The 17146-nt window shown below is 34.4% G+C and overlaps 1 pseudogene; it reads left to right on the top strand.

Moving 5' to 3' along the window:
- Positions 1-5179: 5179 nt before the first annotated feature.
- LOC102603604 (cyclic nucleotide-gated ion channel 1-like) lies at positions 5180-15797 on the top strand (annotated as a pseudogene).
- Positions 15798-17146: the final 1349 nt, after the last annotated feature.

The raw sequence follows: 17146 nt of genomic DNA, 5'->3' as shown, positions 1-17146 counted from the left end.
GATTCCCTTTTAATTTATTTATTTCCAAAACTAGCCTTCCCTTTCATGAAACGTTGTGACTTCTATGAAAAGTTGTGACTTTTATGAAGCATTGCAACTTTAATGAAAAGTTGTGAATTTTACAAAAAGTTGTGACTTTTACGAAAAGTTGTGACTTTTACGAAGAGTTGTGACTTTTATGAAGAGTTGCGACTTTTATGAAAAGTTGTGACTTTTATGAAATGTTGTTACCTTTCTGAAGGGTTATTACCTTTCCGAAGGGTTGTAACTTTTCCAAAGAGTTGTGATCTTTCCAATAAAGCACAATAAATATTTGTTGACGCTACGCTTTGTTGTCTATAAATAGAGGGATTTCCTCTCATTTTAAAACAACGAAAAGTCTGAACTTCTTTTTCTTCTTCTTCTGCACAAATAAATATTCGTGTACTTTGCTCCTGTCGAGTGACTTACTACACCATTGTATTTGTATCAATACCCTGGTGAATAGAATCATTCTATCTTGAGAGGATCCATTCCTTTAAACCTTGGGTACTAGAGGGGAATAATTTCCTTAAGGGGACACTGTGCATTCACTGGGCTCAATTTTTTCCTTTATGTTTCATTCTATTGTTACAAATCCTGGTATATTTTTTTTATAGTAATTAGTTTATGTTTATGTTATTAATATAGGACTTTGAGATTTCGGAGGAATGCTTTGCCTTAAGATAAAATGTTATTGACAATGTAGAGTATGTATCGAAAATACTGATATTACTAAATAATCATATGTAAGCTTAATAAAAGAGTTCAATCACGTGCGAAGCACGAGTAATTTACCTAGTTTATACATAATTTATGTATTTTGTAAATTAATTGGTCGAAGTATTTAGGATCATAATTATTTCATTTAATTATTAAGTAAGAGGGACACTTTTGATGCTTAGTGTAAATAATTATCTAAAAGCTATTCTTGAAAGAGCCCCAACATTTTAAAATTTGCAAAAAGGCCCCATATATAAAACCCCATTTTTTATTAAACAACAAAGAGAAGGATGTAAAAAAAAAAGCCACCCTTCCAAGTTGGGATGGGCGTGCGGTTTTTCTGTTCAGTTTTATCAAATTTTGTTTTTGAAAAAGTGTATATCAAACACCGAATTAAATTAGTTCGGTTCGATCCAATATTTTCAACTTCGATTTGATTTGGCTTGGTACGTTTATAAAACGATTTTTCAGTGCAAATGAAAAAATAAAAAGAGACCCCATATCAAAGTATAAGATACTTAAAAAAGTAAAACCATGTTAAGTAATACTTAAAAATATTGATTTGTTTATGAATGGTTTAAATGCTTGTTACACTTTGGCTTTTGGATAAGGAAACCCCTATATATGTATATATACTTTTTTAAAATAAAAAGTACTTTCGGTTCTTTGGTATACCGAAATATCGAGACCATTACATCGAACACCGAATCAAAGAATTGAGTTTTGGAAAAATCACCAAAATTGAACTCGAGCCCTTTTGAGGATGTTTTCATACTTAATTAAAACTTGAACTCAAGACCTTTTAATTAAGGATGAAGTAACCTCATTCACTGCACCACATCCATTGGTGGCTGAAGAAATAATATCTTTGCTAGATGTGTTCATTGACTTGTGACTTTTCTCCCACCTAAGTCTTTGCAGTTTCCTGGAAAAAAAAAGACCAAGTCCTCCTTCCTATTAACTCAATAAGACGACTGCCTTTTCATAGCAATATCTAGGAACTTTCTTATACAGAAAAAATTGAACACACATATACAAATTACTTCTACTAAACTTCACTTCATTATTCAATGCCCATGTAAGTTATCTCCAAATTATGTTCATTTCACCATGTAAGTTTCTCTATGCTTAAGTTAATTTCTCAAGGTTCAAACTTCTTTTTTATTCTTTTCCTATAGTTTGGTTTTAGTTCCTCTTATATGAGTTGTTGATGTTCGGTATTTGTTTTGGTTTTCTTATCATATTTGGATTCGTTTTACTTGAAGGAAGAGCAAAACACTTGTCATAAGTGGTATCTCTTTCATAATTAGCTAATCTTTTTCTCGCACTACAACAAATTCGAGTATCAGGGACAAATAATTTCGTCATTTATAAATCATATTTCGTCACTAAAATTCTTGTGAGACGAAAAATAATTTGTCACTCAGTCGTCACTAAATGTGTGTCTCTAAAAGTATACAAAGACGATTTAGTGCTTCGTCGCTAAAAGTATTATATTAACTACAAAAAGAAAATCATCTCCAAATGCTTAAACATTTGTGACAAATTCATTTGTCGTAAAAAGTATATTTTTTGTAGATAATAGTATGTTTGTCACTAAAAAGGTTATTACTACCGACGAAATTATATCGTTGCTAATTATTTAGTTCAATCAGGGATGACATCAATTGTCTCTAAAGTTATATGTATTTCGTAGTTGAACAAAATCTAATTTCGTCACTAATGACTATATTTTATATACCAAAAATTATTTTGTTATTAAATGTATTAATTAGGGACAAATTTATTATTATAAAAAAGGCTAATAATTTTGTGATTAAATCTATCATTTTGTCACTAAAAGTGTTGCGTGTATCAAATAAAAAACAAAAGTGTTAAACCAACAAATATTAGTGATCTAGTGGCAGAATCGTACCCCACTCACGATACTTATAACTTGGATTGTATTTTTGAAATGATGCATAATTGTGTAATTAAGAAAATTCATGAATTGAACTTTTTCATTTTTACAAAATGGACCGAATTCGTTGGTTTTAATATTTTCCCTCGCCAATTAACGAAAGGACTCTGTCTATTTCTTATGAAGCACTTATATTATTCTTTTTGTAAGTTGTCACTTGTAATTATGAACAATTGTAGCAAAAAAAATTGTATTTAGCATATTGTAACAACATATTTTTTTAGATGATTTTTTTTTGTGACCAAAGATTAATAAATTTTAAGACAAAAAATAATTTGTCATGAATTAGATACATTATTAGTGACGAAATAATGTGTCACCGATAACTTTAAATTCGTGACTAACACTACTTAACAAATGGCACCAATTAATTTTTTGGTGGGAAATTTTAGTAGATGAAACTTTGCTACGGTTTTTTTGTTTTGTCACTAAAAGTATGTGTCTCATATATTTAAGCACGAAAAGTAAATTTTGTCACTAAAAGCGAACAATTAGTGACGAATTTGATGTCGTGGCTAATAATTTCGTAGCTATATATCATATTTGTTGTAGTGTCGGATTTCGTATTCTGATCTCTTTTTACTAGTGAATTGTTCAAACCATGTTGATTTATTATATCTTTGTATTGTATTGTTTATCGTCCTTCAAGATTTGCTCCGACTATGTACATATATATATATATATATATATGTATATGTGAATCCCTATTAAAATTAATTGATGGCTTAGTAGGAAGGAAGAGTTCGTGGAATAAATGGTTTCCACACTAGTGTTGTGTGTTCGAACTAGTGGCGGAGCCACCTTATCTTTAGGGGTTCATCCGAGCCCCCTTCGGCAGAAAATTATATTATTTTTATATTGTTAAAATAATTTTTTAGGCATATATATAGTAGATGTCGAACCCCCTTCGGCTACTTCGTGTGCCTATTTCTTCAGATTTTGAACCCCTTGTTGAAAATTCTGACTCCGCCACTGGTTCGAACCAACCCCAAACTCCTAATCATGGCATAACACAATCATGAATCATTGCAGGAAAGATATAGTGTCACGAAGGAGAGAATAAGATCACTCCACTTATGATTTTTTCTTATAAAATCAATCAACCAAATTTATCATAAAAATGTGATATGACAAAATAAATAAATTGATAATGATGAATTCATATTCAAAATTTATTCAATAATGATGAATTTAGAAATTTTGATCCAAAAGTGTTGTCAATCATCTCCAATTGGCCCAAATGCTAATGTCTATTTCTTTGTATTTCAAGAATTCAAAAGTCCATAATTTAAAGCTCAAAGAAATATAATATTGATAGTAGCTGACAAAATACTATACTATATTTAAACAAAAATAAATTTCATAAAGAAATGATCATTATCATAATTCTTTTTTTCCAACAAAAAAAGTGAATATTATATTAGAATACAATATACCTTAGACGACTCTTTTGAAAAAGAAAGTCAGCAAGTCAAAGTACATCTAATAATGGGAAAAGATAGTAATTTTCATGGCACATCTAATAATGGGAAAGGTTTAAGTTTAGGAATTAAAATTTGTTCTTAGCATTGAAAGAGTAGTAACCTGAATTTTGTTGAGAGTCATCCATTAATGAAGTTTGGGAGAAATTTTGTAGAAGTGTAGATAGTAATTTAATCCGTGTGAGTCAGATAGTTTTTACATAAAAATACTATATAGTTATTTTTTGTTAAATTATCATAGTGAAACAAAAAGAGTTAGGAGTGCGTAAAATAAGAACAAAGGCGACTCCATATAGACTCTGCATTGACTTGTGACTTGTGTCTTCCTTCCCATTAAATTAATAGGCTGCTTTTTCATAGCAATCTCCAGGAACTTTCTTAAACAGAAAAAATGAACACACATATACATACTACTTGTCCTAAACTTCACTTCATTATTCAATGCCCATGTAATTTAGCTGCAAATTATGTTCACTTGACCATGTAAGTTTCTCACTTTCTCCTTTTAAGTTATTGTAATTTTTTATTTTTTACTTTTTATATCAGTAGTTCTTGATGTTAGATCGATGTTTATCCTGATTTTCTTACCATATTTGGATTCGTTCTAGTTGAAGGTGTCTCTTTCATATTTGGCCAATCCTTTTCTTGGACGAAAAAAATTGTACTTCTATTAATTGAGGAATCTTCCTTCTCACTTAATAACATAGAGAACTATTTTTTTCAATATTTTTCGTATTCTGATCTTTTTTTTACTAGTGAATTGCTCATATGTAGGTCAATTGCCTAAACCATGTTAATTTATAATATCTCTGTATCTTCAAGATTAGCTCCGACTAACATCTGGTTATTTCGATCCCAACACTTGAAACTGCTATATATATTCTGATTTCGAAAGTTCATGTTGCATTAAGCACAAATTTCCCTTGACTTTTTGGTAGAAGGGATTGAGTTCAATAATTTTTCATTTTTCTAGTACTTGAACTGTAATTACAACAACAACAACAACAACTATTACTATGCCTTAGTTCCGAACAAGTTGGGGTACTTGAACTATTGGCTTTTGCATTTAAGGCTCCTCATTTGAACACCTTATATTTGTTTTTGTAGTTAATGTAAGCTAGTTACTGAGAATCCAATAGGACAGAAGCTCAATATGATGAATCCCAAGCAGGACAAATATGTAAGGTTAGTACAATCAGCTTCCTATACCAAGAAAAGCTCCATTAGCAGAAGCTTACATAAATTTGATGATATAATTTGAATTGGCATAATACAGAAAAATGCCCTTTAACTTAGACTCAACTGACATTTATATCCTCCAACTTTGGGTCTGCACAAGTAGACACTTAAACATGTATATAACGTTATACGTGGCATCCTACATAACAATTTGCAGTCCTACATGTATTATGTCACGTCGGACATGTGTGTCTACTTGTTCAACTTTATACAAGTTCAAATGCTTACCACATCCAAAGTTGGAGGGCACAGATGCAAGCTGAAGTTTAGATGACATGTTTATGTATTATTAACTCTAAATAGTAAATTAATCAATGAAAAAAACAATATAGAACCTCAACAGGAATTGAAGAACAGAAAGAATCTTAGACTTTAACTTGATAACCTTTTGATGGTTTTAAATATACTTAGGTTTGAGGACTGGAAGTCGGAACAATCATCCTTCAGCATTGACCATAAAAGTTCATCGAATATTAGGCCATTTCATGTCAGAAAACCATCGGTTGCATCAAACAAGATTGTTCTTAATCCTCACAGTCGGATTCTTCAGAAATGGAACAAAGTATGTATATTGGTTTGTGCATTTGCTGTGTCACTTGATCCATTGTTCCTCTACATTCCTGTCATTGATAACAAAAATAAGTGCCTAGATTTGGACAAGAAGTTAAAGAACACTGCTTGCGTTCTGCATTCTATCACTGATATTTTCTCTATAATTCACATTATCTTGAAATTTCGTACTGCTGTCATTGCTCCTTATTCTCGAGTTTATGGAAACACATTGATTGACGATTCCTCTGCTATAGCCAAGCGATATTTTGTTATCTTATTTCAGCATTGACGTTATAGCAGTCCTTCCACTCCCACAGGTTCGTGTCCTCAAAAGCTTGTGTTTTAATTTTTTAGCATTCTCTTAACGTAAGAGAGTATGATATAACCTTGTTTTTGTGCAGATTGTGATATTGATTATCGCTCCCAACATGAATGGCCCCATTTCTCTGGCGACAACAGAAATGTTGAAGATTGTAGTTTTTGCTCAATATGCTCCAAGACTTTTAAGAATTATTCCATTGTACAAAGAAGTAGAAAGGACTACAGGCTTCTTTAGTAGAAGTACATGGGGTGGAGTTGTTTTTTACCTTTTCCTCTTCATGTGGTGCAGTAATGTAAGTTCCCTTTCAACAAATAGATGAATCAACATTACATAAAAGATGGAGATAATGATAAAACACACACCGAAACTATTACTTTTTCGCGAGTTTCGACACCTCACTATCAGTTGTTCCCTTTCCTACCTGAACTATCACGATCAATGTATTAAAACACACCTAGTTGAGTAGATAATGATAGTTTAGGTAGGAAAAGGGAACTACTGATAGTTGGGGTGTGAAACTCCCCGAAAAAAAGCGATAAGTCAAATGTTTCTTTGACCATTAACTAGTCAGGGATATAGACATTTCATTCTTGAACAAAAATCCTCTTAAATAGGTGCAAATTAAATGTGTGATTTCAGGTAACTGGAGCCTTTTGGTATCTGTTCTCAATAGAACGGCAAGGTGCATGCTGGCGTAATGCGTGTAACAAGATCCCCAACTGTTTGTCAGACTACTTACATTGTGGAGGAAAAATGAATGGAAATACATTTTTACTGAATTCTTCTTGCCCTCTCCTGCAACAAGAAGATATAAAAGATCCAAATGAATTTTATTGAAGATATTAAATCGACAGTTAGTTAGTATTCCTATTTGTAACTGTTTTCTGATTAGTTAGTTAAGTTGTTAGAGTTTGTTAGATGAGTAGTCTAGAGTCTAGAAGCTTCTATACTTATATATATATAGATACACATTCATCTTTGTAAGAAAGTTTTTCCATAAATATGAAATATATAGTTTACAGTTTTTCTCTCTGAATTTTCTCATGGTATCAGAGCCTTGAATCAATAATTGTTTGGTTCAAGAAGCGAAATTGATTCTGGGTCTTCCATTAACAAAGAAGATCGATCTTCTACTTTGAGCAATGGTGAACGAGAATGATGCGCCTGCTACTGTTGGTACGTCTGTTGTTGTTGAGCCAGATACTTTGGCGTTAGTTGAATCAAGGAGAAACCATCCTCTATATCTTCATCCTTCAGATACGCCTGGCTGTGTATTGACTACAGTTCAGTTAACTGGAGCAGAGAACTATGCGTTATGGAGCAGATCCATGGTGATTAACCTCAGAGCAAAGAGCAAATTGGGGTTCGTGCTTGGGACATGTCGACGAACTGATTATGCACCTGAATTGGAGGAACAATGGGAAAGGTGCAATGCCTTCGTGCTTGCGTGGATCATGAATACAGTCTCAAAAGAGCTATTGAGTGGGATCGTTTATGCTTCAGATGCAGAAACAGTGTGGGCAGATCTGAAGGAACGATTTGATAAGGTCGATGGATCGAGGATCTATCAACTTCATAGAGAGATCTGTACAATTCACCAAGGTAATTCAAATGTTTCAGCTTATTTTACTAAGATACGGTTAATGTGGGATGAATTCGATGTTCTTGTTCCTCCTCCATCTTGTAGTTGCGATAAATCTAGAGTATATGTAGATCACATGAGATACTTGCGTCTGTTTGCTTTTTTAATGGGGCTGAATGAAGTATACAGTCATGCACGTAGCCAGATCTTGATGATGAACCCATTACCAAGTGTGAGTAAGGCATATGCAATGATACTGGCTGATGAAAGCCAAAGAAGTACTTCAGAAATGCACACAGGTAATCATATGGGTGAGGCTACAGCTTTATACGCAGGAAGAGGTAATTTCAACTCTAGAAACACACGTAATGATGGAAATAGGGGTGAATCAAACACTGGTAGAGGGGGTTACTATGCAAAGAAGAAAGTTAATTGGAACTTATTCTGTGATCATTGTAAAATGCATGGTCATACTCGAGACATATGTTTCAAACTCATTGGCTACCCTGATGACTGGAAGTTTAAGAAGAAATCAGGACATGAAGAATATGGAGCTACAAATCCTGCCAGAGGAATGAATGGGAACAAAGGAAAAAACATTGCAAACAATGTACAAATTGAAAATGGTGCTGAAGATTTAAAGCATGATGCATTTGGGGACAAATCTGTAGGTTCTTTTGGAATGCAGAGTTCAAATAATCTTCATTCTGTTAGAACTAATTTGCAGGCTTTAGCTATGAGACAATCTTATACTCCAACTCAGTATCAGAAGATAATGCAGCTGCTTGCTGAAGAAGAAGAAGAGTATGCAGAAGTGGCCAATATGGCAGGTAATCCCAATTCCAATGACCTTGTTGTTAGTTATATGGATATAGTAAATGCTAATGCTGAACAGAACAGAATTAGTAACAGCAATAAATGGATAGTTGATTCAGGAGCCACATGTCACATGACTTCTAAGATTGAGATGTTAGACAGTGTTAGTAACTCTAATAAGAATGTAGGAAGAAAGGTATACTTACCTAATGGCCAAACTACATCAGTTACTCATTCAGGAAATTGTAAGATATCATCAGATGATGTGTTGGAGAATGTTCTAGTAGTTCCTGACTTCAAATATGATCTACTCTCAGTCTCAAAGTTGACCAGACAACTAAATTGTTCTGTGCATTTTTTCCCTGCGTGTTGTATCTTTCAGGACCTCTTCAATGGAGAGGTGAAGGGGATTGGTAAAGAGAAAGATGGTTTATACTACTTTCCCAGTAATTTCTCATATACAAAGATAGCTGCCAGCACAGACAAGATATTAATGACAAAGACAAGAGATTCAGAATGCATGTTGTGGCACAACAGGATGGGGCATCCCTCTTTCAAGACTTTGAAGCTCTTGTGTTTAGTAAATCAGGATACTACAATCTGTGATAATTGTTCAGTTTGCCCTTTGGCTAAACAAACTAGAATTCCATTTCCAATAAGTACTTCTAGAACTGAAAATGTTTTTGATCTCGTTCATCTTGATGTATGGGGGCCATATAGAACTCCTACACATAATGGTTTTAGATATTTCTTAAACCATTGTGGATGATCATTCAAGAATGGTATGGTTATACATGTTGAGGTTTAAAAGTGATGTGTTTGGTGTTTTGAAGTCTTTTCTTGCTTTGGTCAAAAATCAGTTTAATAGATAGGTTAAGAAAGTGAGATCAGACAATGGCACTGAATTTTTCAATAAAGATTGTTGCACACTGTTTACATCTTTCGGAATTATTCATGAGAGTAGTTGTCCTCATACACCACAACAAAATGGAGTGGTCGAAAGGAAACATAGACATATCCTAGAGGTGGCAAGAGCTCTTAGATTTCAGGGGTCCATTCCTATTAAGTATTGGGGTGAATGTGTTTTGGCAGCAGTGTACCTGATAAATAGAATGCCCACTGAGGTACTGCATAAGCAGTCACCATATGAAGTATTTCATCAAGTAAAGCCACAACTTCATCACTTGAGAACCATTGGATGTTTGTGCTATGCAACTAAGCTTGTTAAGAATGACAAGTTTAATCCTAGAGCTGATGCATGTGTTGTGATGGGGTATTCTGTCACTCAGAAGGGATATATTCTATACAATTTAAGTCTGAAGAAATTCATAATCAGTAGAGATGTTGTTTTTAAGGAGTCTATTTTTCCATTCAGCAATCTTAAAGATCAACATATGCCAATTTTTGCAAGCCAACAACTTCTTTTTGACGACATTGAAAAACATGACACATTCAGAGCAGTTGTACAAGATCCTGTGTTATGTGATCCCAACCAGCTAAGGAATGATCCACAACAACAAGATAGTAGTAAAGCTAACAGTGATGTTGTACCTGATGATGATGATGCAGAAATTAATACACAGTTAATCCCTGAGGTTATGCCTGATGTAGGACCTCGGACTTCTACCAGATCTTCTCATCCACCTGTTTGGCTAAAGGATTATGTCACACAGGTGATTGATTCTTCACATCCTTATTCACTTGCCAACTATGTAACATATTCCCACTTATCTCCTTCATACCAAGCCTACCTGACTGAAATGTCCACAGAAACTGAGCCTAGAAGTTATGAAGAGGCTGTTAAGGATGACAGATGGGTGCAGGCCATGAGACAGGAAATTAATGCACTAGAGGATAATGATACTTGGACAGTGATGCAATTACCACCAGGGAAGAAGGCCATAGGTTGCAAATGGGTCTTCAAAATTAAATACAAGGCAAATGGGGAAGTTGACAGATTCAAGGCCAGGCTAGTGGCAAAGGGGTACAGCCAGACTGAAGGAATAGACTATTACGAAACATTTTCACCTGTAGTGAAAATGGTGACAGTAAGGGCAGTCATTGCTGTAGCATCTACTGAAAATTGGATAATATATCAAATAGATGTCTTCAATGCGTTTTTGCAAGGAGATCTTTTTGAGGAAGTATATATGGAGTTACCCAAAGGATTTGGTGGTAAAGGAAAGGGATAAGTTGGTTGCAAAGGGCAGAAACAGGTTTGCAAACTTGTCAAGTCATTATATGGCTTGAAACAGGCCTCAAGACAATGGAATGCCAAGCTCACTGAAGCCTTGTCTCAATCCGGATATACACAAAGTCATCTAGACTATTCTTTGTTTACTAAAAGGAAAGGGACAGGATTGGTGATTGTACTTGTTTATGTAGATGACTTGTTGATTACAGGCAATGATCCCAAGTTAATTCAAGACACTAAACAGGTACTTCATCATCATTTCAAGATCAAGGATTTGGGGGAGTTAAAATATTTCCTTGGGATTGAATTTTGTCGATCTACACAAGGTATTATAATGAACCAACGGAAGTATGCTTTAGAATTGATATCTGAGGTTGGGTTAGCAGGATCTAGACCTTCAACTACACCTTTAGAATGTAATATGAAGCTTACTAGTGCAGATTTTTCTGAAGATAATAGTGATGAGTTATTTGATGATGTGAGCAGGTATCAAAGGCTAATTGGTAAGCTGTTGTATCTCACTAATACTAGGCCTGACATAGCTTTTTCTGTGCAAAGTTTAAGTCAGTTTATGCAAAAGCCAAAGTCATCTCATTGGAATGCAGCCTTGAAGGTTGTTAAATACATTAAGATGGCACCAGGTTTAGGATTGCTGATGAGTTCTGATAAACAGCCACAACTTACAGGATTCTGTGATGCAGACTGGGCTGCATGTCCTAGTACAAGACGGTCTGTTACTGGTTATCTGTTGAAGTATGGGAAGTCGCTGATAGCTTGGAAATCTAAGAAACAAAACACTGTGTCTCGCAGTTCTGCAGAAGCAGAATACAGGAGCCTAGCCACCCTGACTGCTGAGGTAGTGTGGATGACAAATTTGTTCAAAGAGATTGGAATGAAGTTGGATGCACCTACAACTATATACTGTGACAGCAAAACTGCTCTACAAATTGCTGCAAATCCTGTTTTTCATGAGAGAACAAAGCATATTGAAATTGATTGTCATTTCATTAGGGAAAAAATTCAAGGAGGCCTAATCAAAACCTGCTACATCAACACACGAGATCAACAAGCAGATCTACTGACCAAGGCGTTAGGAAGGTCTCAACATGATTTTTTGTTAAGCAAACTAGGTGTTTTGAATGTTTTCAATACATCTAGCTTGAGGGGGGATATTGAAGATATTAAATCGACAGTTAGTTAGTATTCCTATTTGTAACTGTTTTCTGATTAGTTAGTTAAGTTGTTAGAGTTTGTTAGATGAGTAGTCTAGAGTCTAGAAGCTTCTATACTTATATATATATAGATACACATTCATCTTTGTAAGAAAGTTTTTCCATAAATATGAAATATACAGTTTACAGTTTTTCTCTCTGAATTTTCTCATTGATTTTGGAATCGCACTCGATGCTCTTCAGTTTCAGGTTGTGGAAAAAAGAAAATTCCGGACCAAACTCTTGTATTGCTTTTGGTGGGGCCTGAGAAACTTAAGGTGTGTTCACTTTTCTTATTGTAACAATATATTACATTTGGATTCCATTGAAGTAACGGAATCTAGCCAACTGTAGGTCATGATGTGCCTTGAGATGGCTATTGATCACCTGTGCCCCTTACAGTGAGGAACCTCCTCACAAGTGGTTACTCTATTGCGTCTGGCCTGTCGTTAAATATTGAGGCGTTAAGTCATTATATATATTGTTTTTACTCATCATTAGTGGTCCTTTCATACCATGACTAGATAAATTCTTCTACTATCAACTGTCAGATTGATGTAGTTTTTACAAGTTGCTATACAATTTTGATGATTTCTCAAGAATGTATGACCAAATTCTACATGTTGAGTAACTTCCATAATTCTGTAACTCTCTCTTTGGATTGTGTTAAAAGCTAAAATTTCTTCTTACATGTTTCAGTTCTCTTGGCCAAAACCTTAAGACAAGCACCTTCGATGGAGATATTATCTTCGCCATCTGCATCTCAATTATGGGGATTTTCTTGTTTTCCTTGATTATTGGCAATATTCAGGTTAGCACACTCCCCCTTTATCAAACAATGTTCAACTATGTTGCTCCGGACTCTACAAAAATATCGGATCATTTTTGGAGGACCCGATACGGGTACTGCTGCATTTAATTTGGAGAGTCTGAGCAATATAGGTTGAGAGAGAAAACTTTAGAACTGCATGGCCTTGATAAACATTGAGTTCCATTCTTTTCCTCTTTAAGTTTAAGCTATCACAAAACAACACTTAAAGTTGGAACTCGTTAGAGTAATTTTGTGTTGTGTTTTCTGAAACAGAAATTCTTGCAATTTGACCTGGTTAGAGTAGAAGAGATGAGAACAAGGCAGCGTAATGTAGAACAGTGGATGTCTCATCGCATTCTTCCTGACAATCTGAGACAGCAAGTCAGACTATATGAACTGTTCAAATGGCAACAAACCAACGGAAGTGAGGAACTTCCATTCATTCAAAGTTTTCCTAGAGACTTGAGGAGAAATTTAAAGCGACATCTCTGTTGCCCTTTGCTCAAAAGAGTAAGTACTTATCGATCACATTTATAACCATCCCTGTCCAACTTCATCATGTTGTTGTGTCAAAATGGTGTTTTATCTGGTAAAGAAATATGAACCTTGAGCAATCAAAGGATGTTGCTCCCTCCATTTCATTTATATGATGACGTTTGACTAAACATGGAGTTTAAGAAAGAGCAAGTAACTTTTGGCATATTCGAAAAGTACCCATAGAACTTTTAGTCCTAAACATGTCATCACATTTTTATGGCTATGAGCATGTCATTAAGGTAAAATGGAAAGTTTGTAGTAAAAGAGTTCCGAAATATAGAGATGCATCATTCTTTTCTGGAATATACTAAAAAAGAGAGTCATATAAAATGGAACAGAGGGAGTATTAAATCTGAATGAAACCTTATCAAACCACATGAAGTATTTTCAATCAATCAATCAATAAACTATACATCAAGCCCAAACTAGTAGGGAACCACATCAACTCTTGCAACAAAGGGATGTCCAATGCACCAAAGCTCCCGCTATGCAGGGATAGCGGAAGAGCCGGAACGCAAGGGTCTATTTTACACAACCTTACCCTGCATTTTTGCAAGAGGCTGTTTCCACAGCCTGGTCAGGCGCCATTTCCTTGGTGAAATATCTCATTCGACAAAACTGGAACAAATCTCTCGTGCTTAAGTCATAAGAAAGAAAGGTGTACCCCTTCCTACTTCTTCTTAGAAGGTGTGTTGATGATCCATAATTGCTCCTTATACCGGAGCAGCTCAATCGGAATAACTATTTTATCTGAATGACACACTTAAGTCATTTATATAATGATGCTTCCAAACAAGCATGTTGGAATTAATGCATTCACACCTTGATGTTTAGTCTTTCAATATTGTCTCTTAGTTCTTCAAGAAGTCTAGGAGTTTGTAATGCATGTATCTAGTAAATTGTTATACATGTATCTAGTTATTTGTACAAGACCTTTGGTTTTATATTTTGAGTAGTATAAATATAGACATAGTTGATGATTGTAATTATCTCAAATGACCTTAAGTAGCCTAATACAACTTGAGCATTCTCTAAAACAAAGTATTCTACTTCTATATTTCCTACCACAAGCACTAAATTTTGCATTGGTTTGGTATATAATGCAGGTTCCCGTATTTGAGAAAATGGACGAACAATCACTGCATGTGTTGTGTGATAGACTGAAACCAGCACAATTCAGGCCGTGGAGCTACATAATCCGAGAAGGTGATCCAGTAGAAGAAATGCACTTTCTAATGAGAGGTGAAGTGTCATCTATGCCCACAAATGGTGGACAGAATGATTTTTTCAACTCTGTTCGTCTCAAGGCTGGTGACTTCTGTGGAAATGAGCTTTTGACATGGGCTATAACCCCTTATTCTTCCTCCAGTAGTCTTCCAGTTTCGACTAGAACAGTGAAGGCTAAATCTGATGTAGAAGCTTTTGCCCTCACTGCTGATGACCTCAAGTTTGTCGTCTCACAATTTACACGTCTGCATAGCAAGCAACTTCAACATACTTTCAAGTAAGTTTTTTTAAGGCCTTGTTCCATTTCATTACAAGCTTCAATTTGCTTCAGACAACAAAATGGTGTAAGTTTTGGGAGGTATTTTGATAAACTGATAATATATTGATGTTCGAGCAAGCAAAACATGCTCGTATACAAGTAGTATACCAAAAAGTAGAAAGCCTAAATATATATGTTTTTCTACAAACAACATTCAATCTTCTATACTCCCTCAAAAGCTCTCCTACTTCGTTCCTTCCAAACAACCCACATAAAAGCTAATAACACAAATTTCACACCCTACGATTTCTCCTACTTCCATAACTCCAACTGGCCATAACCTCTAGTATCACCCAAAAAAAAACTAGGTAAAAATCTCCCATAGTAATCTCGATTCCGTCAGACAATGAATGAGTAGATGGTTGACATTAAAACTAAAACTCATGATGTACTTGGCTATTTCAGGTACTACTCACAACAATGGAGGGCATGGGCTGCATGCTTTATACAAGTAGCATGGCGTCGACACCGCAGGAATAAGCTCGAGAAATCCTTAAGAGAGGAAGAAGATAAACTGCAGGCTACATCAGCTAAAGAGAGCACAAATGCACCAAGTATTGGAGCTGCCATATATGCATCAAGGTTTGCAGCTAATATGCTATGCGCCTTGCGACGCAACAATACAACTGGTACCAAATCATCTCCCAAATTACCTCTGCTGCTTCATAAACCAGCTGAACCAGATTTTAGTGAGAAAAACGATTCATGAGGTTGAGTGGCTAATTAACTGGAGATGTTGGAATATTTCATATAATGTATTTCCTGAGTCAGTAGTACATTTTCTATTTGGAGCCTCTTTTTTCTACTCCCTAAGTTCCGTTTTATGTGGTACACTTTTCTATTTAGTTCGTTTCAAAAAGAATGTTATTGTACTATATTTAGAAATAAAATTCTCCTTTTACCTTTAATGAAATGATTTAGTGTCATATAAATATCTAAATTTTGTTTTAGATCATATATGTTTCAAAAGTCTTTTTTTTTTCTTAAATATTGTGTCAAGTCAAACAATGTCACCTAAAATAGGACGAATGAAATATCATTTTCAAAACAAACTAAAAAAGAAAAATAGATATTTTCGAAAGGATGAAAATACTGTATTTTTAAATAATAAATTTCATAAAGAAATGATCACATCATGTATGAAATGAATATTCAATTGATCTTTTTTTTCCCACAAAAAAGTGAATATTATATAAAATAACATTTTTTTATTATATAGATTAGAAAATTGTTAACAACATACCTTTAGACGAGTCTTCTGAAAAGTCAGCAAGTAAAAGTACTTCAAATAATGGAAAAAGTTGGTACGTAGTTTTCATGGCATTTATGTGGGACCCAACCAAGCATGTAGAGAAATTTCTTAGGGCTTGTTTGGAAATTACTAGTTTAGTAATTATAAAAATCAAGTATTTATAAAATATTTTTTTGAAAAATGTCATTGTATGATAAATGCATGTATATATAAGAACTATTAAAAATGAATAAAGAAAGAATTTGAAAAGTCATTTAATAATCGAAAAAGTGTAACTACACCTTCTCAATTAAATTCAATATATATAATTTTTTACTAATAATGTAATTACTTACCAGACCAAAAAGTCAAACCATATTAATACACTCAATCATACCTAAATCTAGTAACAAGGTAATCTTCTAAACAAACACTTATTAAAAAGGGAAAAAAGAAACAATAGTTTTTTGTCTGGCGGCTCGATATTCATATTAGAACGCGACTAAATTTTAGATTAGCATTGGAAAATCCCACATTGGGGTAATTTTGGTGTGGAAGCAGGGGCTAGAGGGTAAAACACTTCTTAATAAATCCCTAATAAAGACGATTTTGACTTTCTATATCTAGTAGGGTCCAAACTTGAAACAATTAAAGTACGAAGAAATAATACTTATTTTTTTGGTTTTTTTCATCCAGTGTCTGATATCGACATTAGAGCTTTGACTATTTCGAATTTGTGTTGCGTAAGGCCTCATTCCGGGGGAGCTCCCTAACAATAAGGATGTTTTCATACTTAAGACTTGAACTCAAGACCCTTTTAATTAAGGATGAAGTAATCTCATCCGCAGCACCACGTCCACTGGTAGCTGAAAGAAATAATATCTTTGCTAGATGTGTTCATTGACTTGTGACTTTTCTCCCAC

The sequence above is a fragment of the Solanum tuberosum genome, unplaced genomic scaffold (genome assembly GCF_000226075.1).
Source record: "Solanum tuberosum cultivar DM 1-3 516 R44 unplaced genomic scaffold, SolTub_3.0 scf00069, whole genome shotgun sequence".
Lineage (NCBI taxonomy): Eukaryota > Viridiplantae > Streptophyta > Magnoliopsida > Solanales > Solanaceae > Solanum > Solanum tuberosum.
The sequence above is the reverse complement of the archived record's forward strand: the minus strand, read 5'-3'. Positions and strand labels throughout refer to the sequence as shown.